Raw genomic sequence first — 15,272 nt, 5'->3', positions numbered from 1 at the left:
CAAGGGTGTTATAGTCTCTTAGCAGGCTGTAGATCAGCCTGCAACAGTCCTGGATGGTCATTTCCTCCCGCTTCAAGACTAGGCAATTCCTGGCAAGCCACATATCATCCTTAAAGCAGTTCATAAGGCGCCAGGCCTACTGGATTGGGTCCCAGGAAATAATCCATATAATACCGAATGGTATGAAAGACAAGTCCTGGGCACACTGGCCTTAGGTTCATGTTTCAGGGCATCCAACAATGCATGTGCAGTGGGGCAGTCCTAAAAAAATATGCTGAGCTGTTTCCCTTATGGTGATACAAAAGGGGCAGTGAACATATCTGCACAGGTTCCGGGAGTGCATGAATGTCCTGAGAGGCAGACCCCCCTGGATAGCCATCCATGCAATGTCCTTATGTCTATTAGTCAGCCTCTTAGAGTCAACATTCTCCCAGACGTGTTTGGCTGTAGCAACAGCAGTGGCACACGCAGGGGGGTTTCTGAGTCTCCAGAAACCCCCCCTGCGCTAACTAAGTGGCCGCTATAGCTGCACTGTCCTATACAGCAGCCGCGGCACTGTCAAAGAAGCGTCTGCGGCGGTGCTGTAGTGTATACAGCACCACCGCGGACGCTTCTTAGACAGCGCCACAGCTGCTGTATAGGACAGCGCTGAAGAAACGGAGCTGCTGCGCATGCGCAGCAGCTCTCGCGGGGGGTGGGTTTTTTTTGAGTCGGGGGGAAACAAACCCCCCCCCCCCGACAATCCTCCATTCGCCCCTGAACAGGGAGCCCTGAGCTTGTGGATAGTTTTTGGCTTCCACAAGTCTGACTTAAGTCCCTCCAGATGGTGCTCCCTTACAAATTGTCCAACATCCAGGTAAAACCAAGGTGTAGTCCAGTTGTAAGGGAAGGAGCTGTCCCACTTGTCCCAACCAATTGTCCTCCAAAGAGGCAGGAGGAAGAAGCGAGACATGGACTTCCCAGCTGAGCAAATGTTCTTTTCAAGGAGTGTACTGCGGATGCAGTTGCAAAGAAAGAAGGCTCGCAGCATGGTGGGGATATCGGGGATCCCTTTACCACCTTTGAGGGGCTCCTTGTATATAACTGACCGTTTCACTCTGTCCATTTTGGAGCCCCAGATGAAGTGGAAGACTGTCCTCGTGATGGTCTTACAGACGGCAGCAAGAGGTGGCCAAGCTTGGGCCGTGTACTGCAGAATGGGAAGAATCTCGTTAGGTAGCACCAGTGCTTTCCCTTCGATGGTAAGGTCTCTGAGGCTCCACAGTCCAATCTTCTGTCTGACTGTCGCCAGTCTCTCTTCCCAACACTTCAGGGCCGCCTCCTCTACACCAAACCAGACTCCAAGGATTTTGATTAAGTTCGGCTTGATTGTGAAGGGGAATCCAGTGGGGGATGACAGGTGCCACTGTCCAAACAGCATCGCCTCTGACTTCCTGCAGTTGACCTTTGCCCCTGATGCTCGGCCGAAGTTCTCGCAGGTCTGGACGAGTGCTGCCACCGAACGCTGATCAGCGCAGAAGACAGTGACTTCGTCCATTTAGAGCGAACACTTGGGGGTAAATGTATTAACATGCGGGTTCTTTAACACCCGCAAGTTCAGCGTCTTCGGTGATTAAATTTAAAGCGGCGCTGCATTGTAAAGGGAAGTTTCCCTTAGAAACGATTCAGCCGCATCGTTGTCTGTAATCTTAGGGGAGTAGAGGTTGCTGTAGTAGTCTGTGACGACTCCCATGACGCCCTCTTTCCCCTTCCTGGGGGTGCCAGTCTTGCCCCTCAGCTCAGTCAGGGGCGTGTGGCCGGAGTGGAGTTTACTGAAAAAGAAAGAATTACATTTCTCACCCTTCCCCAGATTCTCCACCTTAGAACGGAAGATGATGCGCCTGGACTACTCCTCGAAGGCCCTCCTTGGCCTCCGCCAGATCATCCTTCACGTCCCAGCTGCAAAGTTGGAATCTAGCAGGGACTTGACATGCTCTCACCAGTTAGACATACAATCATAATACATTTTATCATTTTTCCAATTCACATAGGCATCCCTAAGCTCAACCAACACCTCTTTTCTTTCCAGCACAGTACAGTTCAATTTCCAGGAGCCTGGGCCGGGAGTAAAACCACGGCCCAGGACCCCCTCAAAGAGAATGGCCCTGTGGTCAGAAAAGAAGCAGGAAACCATGACATGCCTGTTCTGTCTTACCGCTCCCGAGGTAAACACAAAGTCAATCCGGGAACGCACTGAGCCATCGGGACGGCTCCAAGTATGCTTCGGCTACCATCTCCTGCAGCAACCTAGAAGAAACATCAAGTTTAGCATTGCTGTTAGAACTTCGTCTACCTTCCTCTATAGGACAGTTGAAATCCCCGGCCATCACTACCACCCTGGTGGTTGCGAGCTGGGCCCGCAGGGTCTGGAAAAGATCCAAATGCTCATTTTTACCAGGGGATGCATACACACAGATAAGCCTGATAGGCTCGCCCGCCCAGGAGACATCTACGATAAGCAATCTGCCGCAGACAAACTCCAGAACGGAATCTAGTGTGAAGAGGCTTCCCCTGATAAGGATGGCGACCCCTGCAGACTTACAGTCACTTCCCCCAGACCAATAGTAGGGCCCGTGAGACCACTGCCTATACAGGTGCCTATAGGAACTAGAGAAAGGCAGAGAACATTCCTGCAACATGTAAACATCACATTTCTGACTGTCTGGAAAGGTAAACACAGACTGACGTCTAATCTTATCCTTCACACTCCTCACATTAATGGTAAAAAGGGAAAAATTAGCCATTAGTTGGGAGAAAAAAGAAAGTTAGCTCAGTCAATACATTAGTTACCCTCCTTGTCCCGATGGGACTTGGTCCAGTCTGCCCATGTCCCCATGGTGAGGTGGGAGCAGACCTCTCTCTTCCAGCTGGTCGAAGAGGCAGATGTTGGGCAGCTGCAGGAATTCCTCCACTTCCTCCTCCTGTTCGGAATCCTGAGCCAGCAACTCCTCCACCATCTCTTCCAGGTCCTCGTCCTGCGGGAGGAGGTCCTCTCCGAGCTCGACCGCTGGTTCTTTGAAGAGTCAGAGCCGCCAGCTGGGCTGTCTAGCTCTTTCCTCTTCCTCTTCCTCTTTAGTTGGTTCCCTTTACCTGCAGAGGAGACAGGAGGGGGAAAATCTTCCAGGGAAAGTCAGGGAGCTGCATTAGCGGTGGAGGGGGTTAGTACTACTGCAGGGGAGAGAGGAGGGAGGGTTGTGGCAGGGGAAGGGGTGAAGGTGGGAAGAGGACGGGAACGGGTTGGGGAGGGAAGGGGAGTTGTGACAGCAGGACGGGAGGGAGGTGCTGTCACAACAGGGGTAGGGAGAGAAGGAGTGGGGAGGGAGGTTGGAAGGGGGGGGGTGGGAAGAGGAGGGGTGTAAGACTTCTTACCCAGTCGTGGCTGTGGTAGGTGCTTCTGTTGCTTCCTCTGGGCTGGCTTGGGCTGCAGGGCAGGAGCAGGTCCACTTTTGAGAAGTCCTTTTCCAGCTGTACTCATCTTTGAAAAGCAATAACTAGAGTTTGAAACTGATTTGGGCACACAACACATGAACTACCTACTGCAGACACTGTGATGTCTGTGTAGCTTTTTCACAGGCTAGAGGGCTTTGGCCCTCAGGCATACCTCAAGTTAGGTCTAGCCAATAGGCTTTGTTGTACATGATAGAAAAAGGTTTATGTAGCTATCTATTATCTATCTATTATGTAGAAATCACTCTGCAATTCTTAAGATAGCAGGATGTTTGAAGTGGCTCTGTTTCGTGTTGTGTGGTGAGAGTTGGGGTCTGGCCTGTGCAACTAGAGGTCATAACCCATTGGTCACCCTCTTTCCCAATCTAGGCTTGTAAGGGGTGCATTGTATGTGTCATGTGTCAAGTATCTAACCGCTACCTTTTATGTTTGATTATGTCAAATATGACTTTGCTAATTGTTCATTCTTAAATGTGGCCAGGTGGGTTCTGGGTAATTATGGGGAGAGGTGCTGTCACATGCCCTGAAAAGGGGCAGCAGTACACTCTCCCACCAGGGGATAGATAGTCCTGATCAGTTGGCAGACAGATTCTGTGGAACTGTAATAGAAGGGGATAAACTCAGAGTCACTCAGATTTTATCCAGACACAACCCCTTAGTTAATCCAAGTGAGGTTCCATACCAACCTGAAGGCCTGTGGGTGTGTGGGTTTGGGAAAGTACAGCCCGGTAACAGCCCCTGTCATTCCCTGTTAAGTCCCATATCCAAGACCACCCTAGCCCAGCCCTGGGACTGTAGGAACCAAACTGTATATAAAAATGAGGCCTCCAGGCTTAGTGACTGTGTTCTGCTTGGGACAGTCTATATGTTAAAGTTTATGTTTATGCTAAACTGAGCATCCTCTCATTTCTGTTGGAGATGGTTGGGTATGAAATGTCTTCATTCAAAATGTCTACACCATAATGTCAAAAGTTGTAATGTCTACACTGTTATAATGTCGACCAACAAAATGTCTACATGTTCTTAATGTCTACACAGCTAAAATGTTGGCATACATAATGTCTACACATTCAAAATGTCGACTTGTAAAATTTGTACACACTGTCCTAATGTCTATAGGGTTGCAATGTCGACATACAAAATGTCAACATAGATAAAATGGCAATAAATGTAAAGAAAAATGTAAAAAAATGCGTACCCCTCCTCAAACTCCTTAACCATTCCTAGTTCTGCCAGCCTAGGCTGGTACTAGCAAAATATGGGGGCAAAAAGTGTTGGGTACCCCTGAATTTACTATTACCAGCACCAGGGTTTGCCTGCCTGGGCTGGTTGCACTATAGCAGGGAAATCCATAGCGTGGGGTCCCCCTGCCAAAATGCCAAACTAGCCCCAGGCTGGTTAGCATGAAGCTGGATTCCCTAGGGTGATTAGGTCGGCAAAAATAACTGCACCACTCCCACCCTCCCGCTAGGTAAACCAGCTCCGTGCTAGGACTCTTCCCTCGTCCCTGGGGTGGTGGGCGTGGGATAATATTAATTATATAAAATTGTAAATCCATTTTGTCCCTGGTGCACTACAGGTCTCAGCATGCCCAGGTTGCCATTAAATGTTTACATGCAGGTGCTTGTAGTACTTCAGACACCAGCATACCCATGACTACCAGGTCATGCTGTCACTTGGAGAACCACAAGTGTCAGCATGCCCTGGGACCAAGGAAAAATGTAAATAAAACACAGACACAAGTGTAAAAATTATTTTAATTGAAACAAAACACCCCAAAACTTCTCTCATTCACCCTTTTTATTTCTCGCCTAGAGCCAGGTTCCTTGTCTGTAATAAATCCAGGGATCCTTGGCTTGGAAAAATAAAAAACCCTCATACACTATGCAATACAAGCTCCTAGGAACTGTTATACTGTAACGCCTGTGGGGAATGGACAGGCGCACACAAAGTTCCTGCCTTCTCCATGATTAATCCACCTACAGCTTTTACAGACCCCTCAGCGCAGCTTGCCACACTGCAGGATGGACGTAGATATGACGGACATGAGCAGTGTCACAAATTCGGAGTCAGGTGGTACCTCGAGGTCTGCATGGCTAGGCACTACTCATAAAGAGGTGCGGAGTCTAACGGAGAGGGAGGGTTTCGCCAGGGATTCCCACAAGGGAATATGGACTTTGCAGCTCCCAGACCGCAGGTGGTGGCCCTCTAGTGGGTGACAAGTGAGACCAGGTGGAGAGCCCTGGAGCTAAGGCCAGAGATAAGGTAGAGTTGGAAGGTGTTATATGGAGCAGGAGAGAGAAGCGAGGACAACCAGGTAAATAGTGTAGGAGATCTGAGATGCACGGAGATGCGGTGGTCTGCAGAGAGGCGTAGTACTGTGGTCTAGAAGAGCTGAGAAGCCGGGAGCAGGATCAGAGAAAAGTGCAACGGTCTGCAGGCGTATACTGAGATCCAGGTAAGAGGTAGAAGTGTGCACAGGAGTGCAGGGTTCTGCAAATCGATGTAACGCTGAGGTCCCGATGAGCTGGGAAGCCCTGGAGTAGGATCTAGTAATAGGCGCAACCAAGCGCGGGCTGGCAAAGTTCTGCCCGGGGGGTGCACAGCCGGCCGCATCACATGACATGTTGTATGTCTTGTGATGCGGCCGCCAGTAATATTCAGGAAATATTGTATCCAAGGGAGATGAGGGGGTGGGGCGGCCGGCCCAAACAGCTGTAAGACTGAGAGGCCCGGGCCCCCCTGCCCAGCCCGCCCCTGAGCGCAACAGTCTGCAGGACAATACAGGAGTCCAGGTAACAGGGGAGAGGATTCAGGGGTACACGGGAGTACCGACATCTGCAGAGCGGAGTAGCACTGATGTCCTAAAGAGCTGGAAACCTTGGAGCAGGATCTTGAAGTAGGTGCAACAGTCTGCAGGGCGATACTGGTATCCGGGTAACAGGTGCGATGATTCAGGAGTACATGGGAGTACCGTGGTGTGTGACAAGCAGAGACACTTCACTCTACTCCTATCGTTGACACCTCGATTTGATCTGGGCGCCGGACTATGGATATTCAGGACAGGGAAGTATCCCACCCAAATATCAAATATCCTACTCATCGATGTAATGGTGAGGGCCCCCACCAAGAGAGAGAGTTGAAACAGAAAGATGATACTAAACAGGCAATCGCCTCCTCCTCTTGATGGTCATCTGTATTTTCAGGATCGGCGTCTAGAAACAAGGGCAACACAAGTCAGCCCACCCACAATTCTAACTACTGAGCTAATATGTACTTCCCACACAAATGTTAGCTACAATAACAACAAAAGAGCGCCCTGGTACTAACAACCATACTATGTGACCAGAAGCCGTGCAAATATAAACTCCTAGCACTAGGTGTTGTGTATTTCCCTGACTCAAACCCCATAGTTCACAGACACAAATTACAAAATGCAGACAGGAAATACGGATACCAAAAGCCACCTTTAATTGGGGCCTGACTTCTGAATCCTAGAAGGTAAAGTACTTACACAAAACACACCATACAGTGCAGAGCAATATCATAATTTACAGTGAAAGGTACGCCATACAATGGTCTCCTAAATAGACTACAGTGGGAACAGACCAGGCATGGTCTCAAATGACTGAGTACCTCCTCACTGCTACCGGCCTCATTCCAATCCAAACTAACAGGCCTAGTGCCTGAATTACGTACCTACAGGCTACTCCTATACTACCAACGGACAATAGAACTGAGTTTGGCTAGTAGGGTAATGGATAGTGTAGTAAACCTGCCTGGCATTTATATAATACTGTGTTTTCTAGTGTTTGTGTTTTGAACAATAAAATTACTTTCTAACTGATGTTGCCTGAGTGACTTAGAACCCCTGAAATGTACCAGGTGGCACATAAGGTATCTCCGAGTGACCAGTCAGCATTAAGTGCATGCAAGTGGACAAAAATGAATACCCGGTATCTTTACAAGGTGTTGTAACGAAACTGAGGAACCACAGGCTTTTTACCCTGGTCAACCGATAAAGAGTGTACTCTGGATTAACCGGCAAAGATTCCCACACCACATTAGTGGGCAGCATGGTGGCTTAGTGGTTAGCACTTCTGCATCACAGCACTGGGGTTGTGAGTTCAATTCCCAACCATGGCCTTATTTATTTGGTGTTTATATGTTCTCCCCATCTTTGTGTGGGTTTCCCCAGTTTTCTCCCACACTCCAAAAAACATACTGGTAGGTTAATTGGATGCTATTAAATTGCATTTAGTCTCGCTCTGTCTGTGTGTGTGTATGTTAGGGGATTTAGATTGTAAGCTCCAATGGGCCAGGGACTGATGTGAATGAGTTCTCTGTACAATGCTGCGGATTTAGTGGTGCTATATAAATAAATAGATGATGATGATTAGTGCTCACCAGGCTTCCTACAACCTATCGTCCACCCTCCCACTGGACATGGGAACACTCTTTTACACCCAGGCAAATATCCAATTTTCAAAAATTAAGGTTGATTAATAACAGGTACATATTATTATTATTATTATTATTATTATTATTAATTTTTATTTATAAGGCGCCACAAGGCGTCCGCAGCGCCGTACAGAGACAAACAAATTACAATACAATGGGAGACAGCACAGTACAGTAAACAGTAAGCACAGCAACTCAGTAAGCTCAATGCACAGCTAGAGAGGGCGGGGAAGGGGGAGAGAGGATCCGCAAATGACGGGGCCCAAGAAGGAGGGCGCGGAAGACAGGGAGACCCCCAGGGGGGAGGAGGGAGCGAGAGTGGACGTGGGGTGGAGGACCCTCGAGGAGGAGGCTAAGTAGCTGGAGAGCAGAGTTAGAAGTAGTGGAAACAGGAGGAGAGATGGCCCTGCTCAGAGGAGCATACAATCTAAGGGGAGGGGTGGACAGACAGATAGAAGCAGGGGTGAGAGGGAGAGTAGGGGGACAGAGGCAATAATAATAATGATAATATAATAGTGAATAAACCACTTCCAGGATTATAGTATATACACCAACAGGAATAACACTTGCAGAAAAGGGTTAACAAAGATCAAACTGAAGCAAATGTAACACAGCACACAAAGAGTTAAATGTACAACAGTATATCAGTCTGTTAGTGGCCAACCCTGGGTATCTGATACAGGTTTGATCCTATGCTACCGAGGCTTCTCTCATGATGCTGCTGACTGACAGGGATTTTAGGGGAGGAAGAAGACGTGCTGATCCTCGTAGTCTTTCAGTAGCACTCTAATTCTTCACTCAGTCCATAACCCATCATCAGTGCTGACATCCCGCTTATGCCCTGCCAGGAACAAGATGGAACCCACAATACAGCAACATGTGCTCTTTATATAGATCTAACACCTGTCTTCACCTCTGTCATAAATTCATAAAAGCCTTGAAATACTACACCAATCCTACTTAATGTTTGAAAATGGTAGCCAATCTTGGAGAGGGGGAAGACTGAGTCAACCAATCAGGACTAGATTTGACAGGGTCAATGTACAAAGACTTTATGAGAATTCCCAGCTCATTTCCCCTCTGGCTTTCAAAGAGGGTATAGTTCTGTACATGCCGTCAGGAGAACTTACAACACAGATATATTACATTTTAATGTTTAGCATTAGTGGGCTAGCTCTTAGAGTAGTGCATAAGAGGCTCCTTAAAAGTAGGATTTAGATTTAGAAAACAGCATTCGTTGATTTCCTCATTGCTGTTTTCCGCTAACACACAAACACACATAACACAAAGGGACCCCCTGGTGTGCATTTAAACAAAGGAATGTGATGATCAAACTAACACCATACCCCTTGCCTGGTCCAGGGGCGGGCTGGGCCAGAGAGCAGTGGGGTATCTGCCCCACCCCACCCCGGGGCAGGTACGTGTTTGAATGCGGTGCCGTCCGCATAAACTAAATACTACCCAGTGGGGGCGGGAGGGGACGGCACCGAATTCATCCACTGGCGGGGGGCGGGGAGGGGATGTATATACTACCCATGTATATGTATACTTGTCCTGTATATGCAGACAGCACCGCATATACAGGGCAAAAAATTAGCCATCTTAAGAGTGCTACAGGGCTCCCCCCATAGCCTACAGGAGCCCTGTAGCAGCAAATCACTGAGGGCCAGAGTGTCAGATTTACACCCGGTGCCCTGCCTCTCCTCAGTACCTACCCCCTCTGAATATGATTGGGGCAGCTCCAATCAGCCATATACATGGGAGCCTCAATCTTACTAGGAGGCTCCCATGAAGTAGGTAAACATTAATTAATAATTATATAAATAAATGCATATATATAAATAAATAAATCAGTAATACAAAATTTAAAACAATAAATATATATATATATATTCCATAGACAAAAAACCTTACGGTTTAACATGTCCGATTAAGGTTCCTTACACACCATCTAAAACATAAAAAAAACTATTGAAACTCTTTCACTCAAACTCCAAAAAGCAATGAAGCCTTAATGGACGTGTTACTTGCGCAATACAGACATGGTTTGCCATCACATCCTGCGGTTAGCTGCAGATTTAGCACTATCATGTAGTGAGATTGCTGTCACTCACAAAATGGTGGATCTGCTAATTCACAGATTTGTGTGTTCACTGGAATACACACATACAGTACTATTACATTTTCTTAGTTAAGCTCTATCGTAGTTTAGGGCCTGGGTGTCTTAGAAAGAGACAGTAAAGCAACTTCATAAAAAATTAGAACTACAAAATCCCTACAGAGTATTTCTTCCTCCAAGACTGTGCCTGCTTATTAAAGATACCTGCAGAACATAGCTCATCACCAAACAGTATCTGCTCCAGAAAGATCCCTGCAGAGCATTCCACCACCCAAAACACTTCGTGCAGCTGACAGAACCCTGCAGAACATCCTTACACTCAACATACTACCCCCTCCTGATAGATCCCTGCAGAGCATTCCTCCCACCAACACTGTACCTGCTCCCAGCAGATCTCTACAGAATATCCCTCCTCCTGAAACACAATACTTGCTCCTGACATACTCCTGCAGAGCATTTCTCCCTCCAAGACTGTGCCTGCTCCTAAAAGATACCTGCAGAACATAGCTTATCACCAAACAGTACCTGCTCCTGACAGATCATTGTAGAGCATTCCTCCCTCCAATATTGTGCCTAATCCTAAAAGATATCTGCAATACATTCCTCCTCACCAAATATGGTTCCTGTGGCTGATGGATTCCTGCAGAAAATCTCTCTATGCATTTGGATTACACTATTGTGCAATTTACTAAAAATAGTCTTGATGGCTTTATGTATCCTTAAAAGTTAGCTTAGGGGTTGTGAAAGAATGTAATGTCAGACATTGCTTACTGAAAACCAAACAAAGTAGAGGCTTATACATCAATTTAATTTACCTCTATTGTTATTTTGTAGTTCTAATTTTTTATGAAGTTGTTTTACTGTCTCTTTCTAAGACACCCAGGCCCTAAACTACGATAAAGCTAAACTAAGAAAATGTAATAGTACTCTATGTGTGTATTCCAGTGAACACACAAATCTGTGAATTAGCAGATCCACCATTTTGTGAGTGACAGAAATCTCACTTCATGATAGTGCTGAATCTGCAGCTAACCACAGGATGTGATGGCAAACCATGTCTGTATTGCGCAAGTAACACGTCCATTAAGGCTTCTGCCTTAATCGTCGTAATTTCATTGCTTTTTGGAGTTTGAGTTAAAGAGTTTCAATAGTTTTTTTTAATGTTTTAGATGGTGTGTAAGGAACCTTAATCGGACATGTTAAACCGTAAGGTTTTTTGTCTATGGAATTTCATAGCTTTTTGTAAAGTTAAAATATTTATGATATCAAATTCAGAAACATGAACAGAAAAATCGCAGATAAGAACCAATTGGCCCATATAGTTTTCACTATTTTTCTTAATCCCTAATAAACAACTGAGTTTACATTACTATTATATTATATTAACCTCTGCCACCTCTGTTGTATCTTTTCTCACTTATTCCTCCCTGTCCACAAGCTTTATTCTAACATGATACCCCATATGCCCACCAGCTTTTCTCACATGTCACTCTGTGCTCAATTGCTTCACCCCTGCTAACCAGCTTTTCTAACATGCCACCCGATATGCCCACCAGCTTTCTCTCACATACCACACCCTGCCCACCAGCATTTCTCCCATATGCCACCACATATGCCCACTAGCTTTTCTGTCCCATGCCACCTCATAAACCCCACCAGCTTTTCACTCACATGACACCCACTGCCCACAAGCTTTTCTGTGACATACCACTTCATATACCCACAGGCTTTTCTCTCTTGTCCACCCCATATGACAACCAAAATTTCTCTCATATGTCACAGCTGCCCACCAGCTTTTCTTTCACATGCCACTCCACATGTCAACCAGTTTTTCTCTCACATTTCACCGCATATGCCCACCAGCTTTCTCACATGCCACCTCTAATGCATACTAGCTTTAGCCTCATATAATCCCCTGCTCATCTGATTCATACATGCTCACCAGCTTTCTAACATGCCATACCATATGCCTATCAACATTTCTCACATATGCCACCAAATATGCCCACCAGCTTTTCAGTCATGTGCCCCACCATATGTGCACCAGGTTTTCACTCACATCCTACCATGTATGCCTACAACCTTATCTAGTATGCCACACTGTATGTCCATCATCTATTCATGCCATTCCACTTTATAGTGTAACTGTGTGTATATGGATTCCTATACAGTGTCACTGTGAGAATAGACCCTTGTATACTGTCGCTGTATGTATAGAGAATCCAGAACAGTGTCATTGGGTGTATATTGACCTCTGTACAGAGCCACTATGTGTATAAGGACTCCTATATATTGTTAGTGTGTGCATATAGTTCCATGTATAGTGCCACTGAGGGTATAGATCCCTGTACAGTGTTACTATGTGCATAAGGACTGACTCCTTTATACTGTTAGTGTATGCATATGGATCCATGTAGCACTTCTGCCTTACAGCACTGGGGTCGACCACTTAGCAGGAAGACCGGTTATTTCTTGGGGTCTGTTAATCAGTCAAAGTGTTGTGTGCTTCCATCTGGATCCTCCCCAACAATGTAATCCGAGAGCGACACCCTGGATGCTGTATTATTAGCGGTAGTATTGTGGTTAGAACCTGCAGAAAATCAGATTTATTCAGGGAACAAATGAGGTGGTTTATCATTACTGGTCATTTTCTCCATGGAGTTATGGTTTATCATCAAGAAAAATTACTAGTTGTCCTCTATGAGAAGGTGTATTATCATTTAGAATTATCACTGGGGGTTTTCGCCATGCGGTTGTGTCATGATTTCAATTCCCGACCATGGCCTTATCTGTGTGGAGTTTGTGTGTTCTCCCCGTGTTTGCGTGGGTTTCCTCCCACACTCCAAAAACATACTGGTAGGTTAATTGGCTGCTAACAAAATTGACCCTAGTCTGTGTGTGTGTGTGTGTGTGTGTGTGTTAGGGAATTTAGACTATAAGCCCCAATGGGGCAGGGACTGATGTGAGTTCTCTGTACAGTGCTGCGGAATTAGTGGCGCTATATAAATAAATGGTGATGATCTATAGTGCCACTGAGGGTATAGACCCCTGTATAGTGTCACTGTGTGTATATGGACCCTTGTATATTGTCACTGTCTGTATATAGCCCTTTGTACAGCATCACTGGTTGTATATGGACCCATGTATAGTGTCATTGTATGTTTATGGATCCCTGTATAATGTCACTGTGTATATATAGACCCTTTATAGTGTCAATGTGTGCATACAGACCACTGTCTAGTGTCGCTATCTGTGTACACAGACCCCTGTATAGTGTCACTGTGTGTATATGGATCCATGTATAGTGTCACATTCTTCATCTCGAAAGCCATCACAGTAAATCCAAACGGTGTGATGAATGCTGACTTTGCTTGGGTGTACCTGATCAGTGGTATTTGTTGTTACCCCTTACTTAAATTCAAAGTCCACATGTAGCAAGACTTTCCCAGCTGTTCCAGGAGATCAAATACCCCGGGGCAAGCATCCGTCACTTCATTGAGTCATCTGTAATCTATTCTGAATTGGGTGGTCTTGTCCTTTTTGGAGATAATTTTAGAATTAGTGACCCTGGGACTGCTGAGGAGTACAATGATGGGTTGAGCTGTTCCAGTATCAACTTGGTTGGACACAAGGTGAGTACACAGGAGACGGTCTGTGAACTTAACCCATAGGGCTTCCAACACTGCGCTCATCTGTCATTGATTAAAATCATATTTCAACTGCCACGTGTTGAAATCAGTAGATGGTCAGGGGCAAACGCAGGGTTTGAGGAGGGAAGTTTCCACAGCACACCACCAGTGGGCATGACCAGCATGCATGGGTGCGTGGCTATAATTTTAGATAGTGCTAGGTAGCTCTCCAACTCTTCCAATTCCCCTTTAAATACATGAGCAATGCTGCGTGCACTACTGTTAGGTGCATGCAGCTCCCCCTTCGTGAGTAGAGCAGTGTGAAGTGGGACATACCTCCCAACTGTCCCTGTAGTTGGGACAAAGTCCTGACTGAGTGGGTCAGTCCCCATACACAGGACTGCCCCACCAGAATCAGGACAGTTGGCAGAATGTCCTGTTCTCTCCTACCTGTTCTTCCCGCTTTCAATACTTGCTGCTGTCGCTTGGGTCCTAAGCTCAGTTGTGCTTGTTTGGATCCTGGAATGTTGGTTCCCTGTTTGGAAATAGAATAGGTACATGACATATAGCAATGAGTGAACACAGTAGGCCTCCCTGCCTCTATGCAGTCTGACATTAAATCAAAACAATTCATGTTTTATTATTTGTGCCCCTGTCCTGTAACCAGCCCGACTGTAAAATAATTTTATTCACCTTTAATAAAAATACCCATTTCCCTCAAACAACCCCAGCATTAAATTAATAGTAATCACACTTATTAAATAAACCTATTTCCTACCATACATTAAATAACTTGCATTCACTTTTAAGAAATAGCAATCCTTTTTCCAAAACTCTGCAACACATTTTATTAATAGCACCCAAACCACCCCAACATTAAATGAATCATCCCACCCTACATTGATAAGTCTGCACCAACCCCACTTTTACATTAAATTGCCCCACCATCACCCCACAAACAAAATAACACCCATTAATTAGCCACTACCTACCTCACACATTACATTGCCACAAGCCCCTTGTGCCCTCACACACACTACACTGCCACAAGCCCCCTGCTGCCCTAACACATATTAGACCGCCACAAGCCCTCTGCTGCCCTCACACACATTAGACTGCCACAAGCCTCCTGCTGCCCTGACACAGATTAGACTGCCACAAGCCCCCTGCTGCCCTCACACACATTAGACTGCCACAAGCCCCCTGCTGCCCTCACACACATTAGACTGCCACAAGCCCCCTGCTACCCTCACACACATTAGACTGCCACAAGCCCCTGCTGCCCTCACACACATTAAACTGCCACAAGCCCCCTGCTGCCCTCACACACATTAGACTGCCACAAGCCCCCTGCTGCCCTCACACACATTAGACTGACACACAAGCCCCCTGCTGCCCTCACACACATTAGACTGACACAAACCCCCTTGTCAACAAACACACACACTTACCTTGCTATCTGCTGCATCACTCCGCGCTGCTCAGGAAGTTAGTCAAATGAGCACTTCCTGTCTGAGGCCAATCAGCAACAGGCAGCCTCACGATTGGCTGCCTGTTGCTGCCACTGACCACCAATG

Source organism: Mixophyes fleayi, chromosome 9 (assembly GCF_038048845.1).
Source record: "Mixophyes fleayi isolate aMixFle1 chromosome 9, aMixFle1.hap1, whole genome shotgun sequence".
Classification (NCBI taxonomy): Eukaryota; Metazoa; Chordata; class Amphibia; order Anura; family Limnodynastidae; genus Mixophyes; species Mixophyes fleayi.
This window is presented reverse-complemented; position numbering follows the sequence as displayed.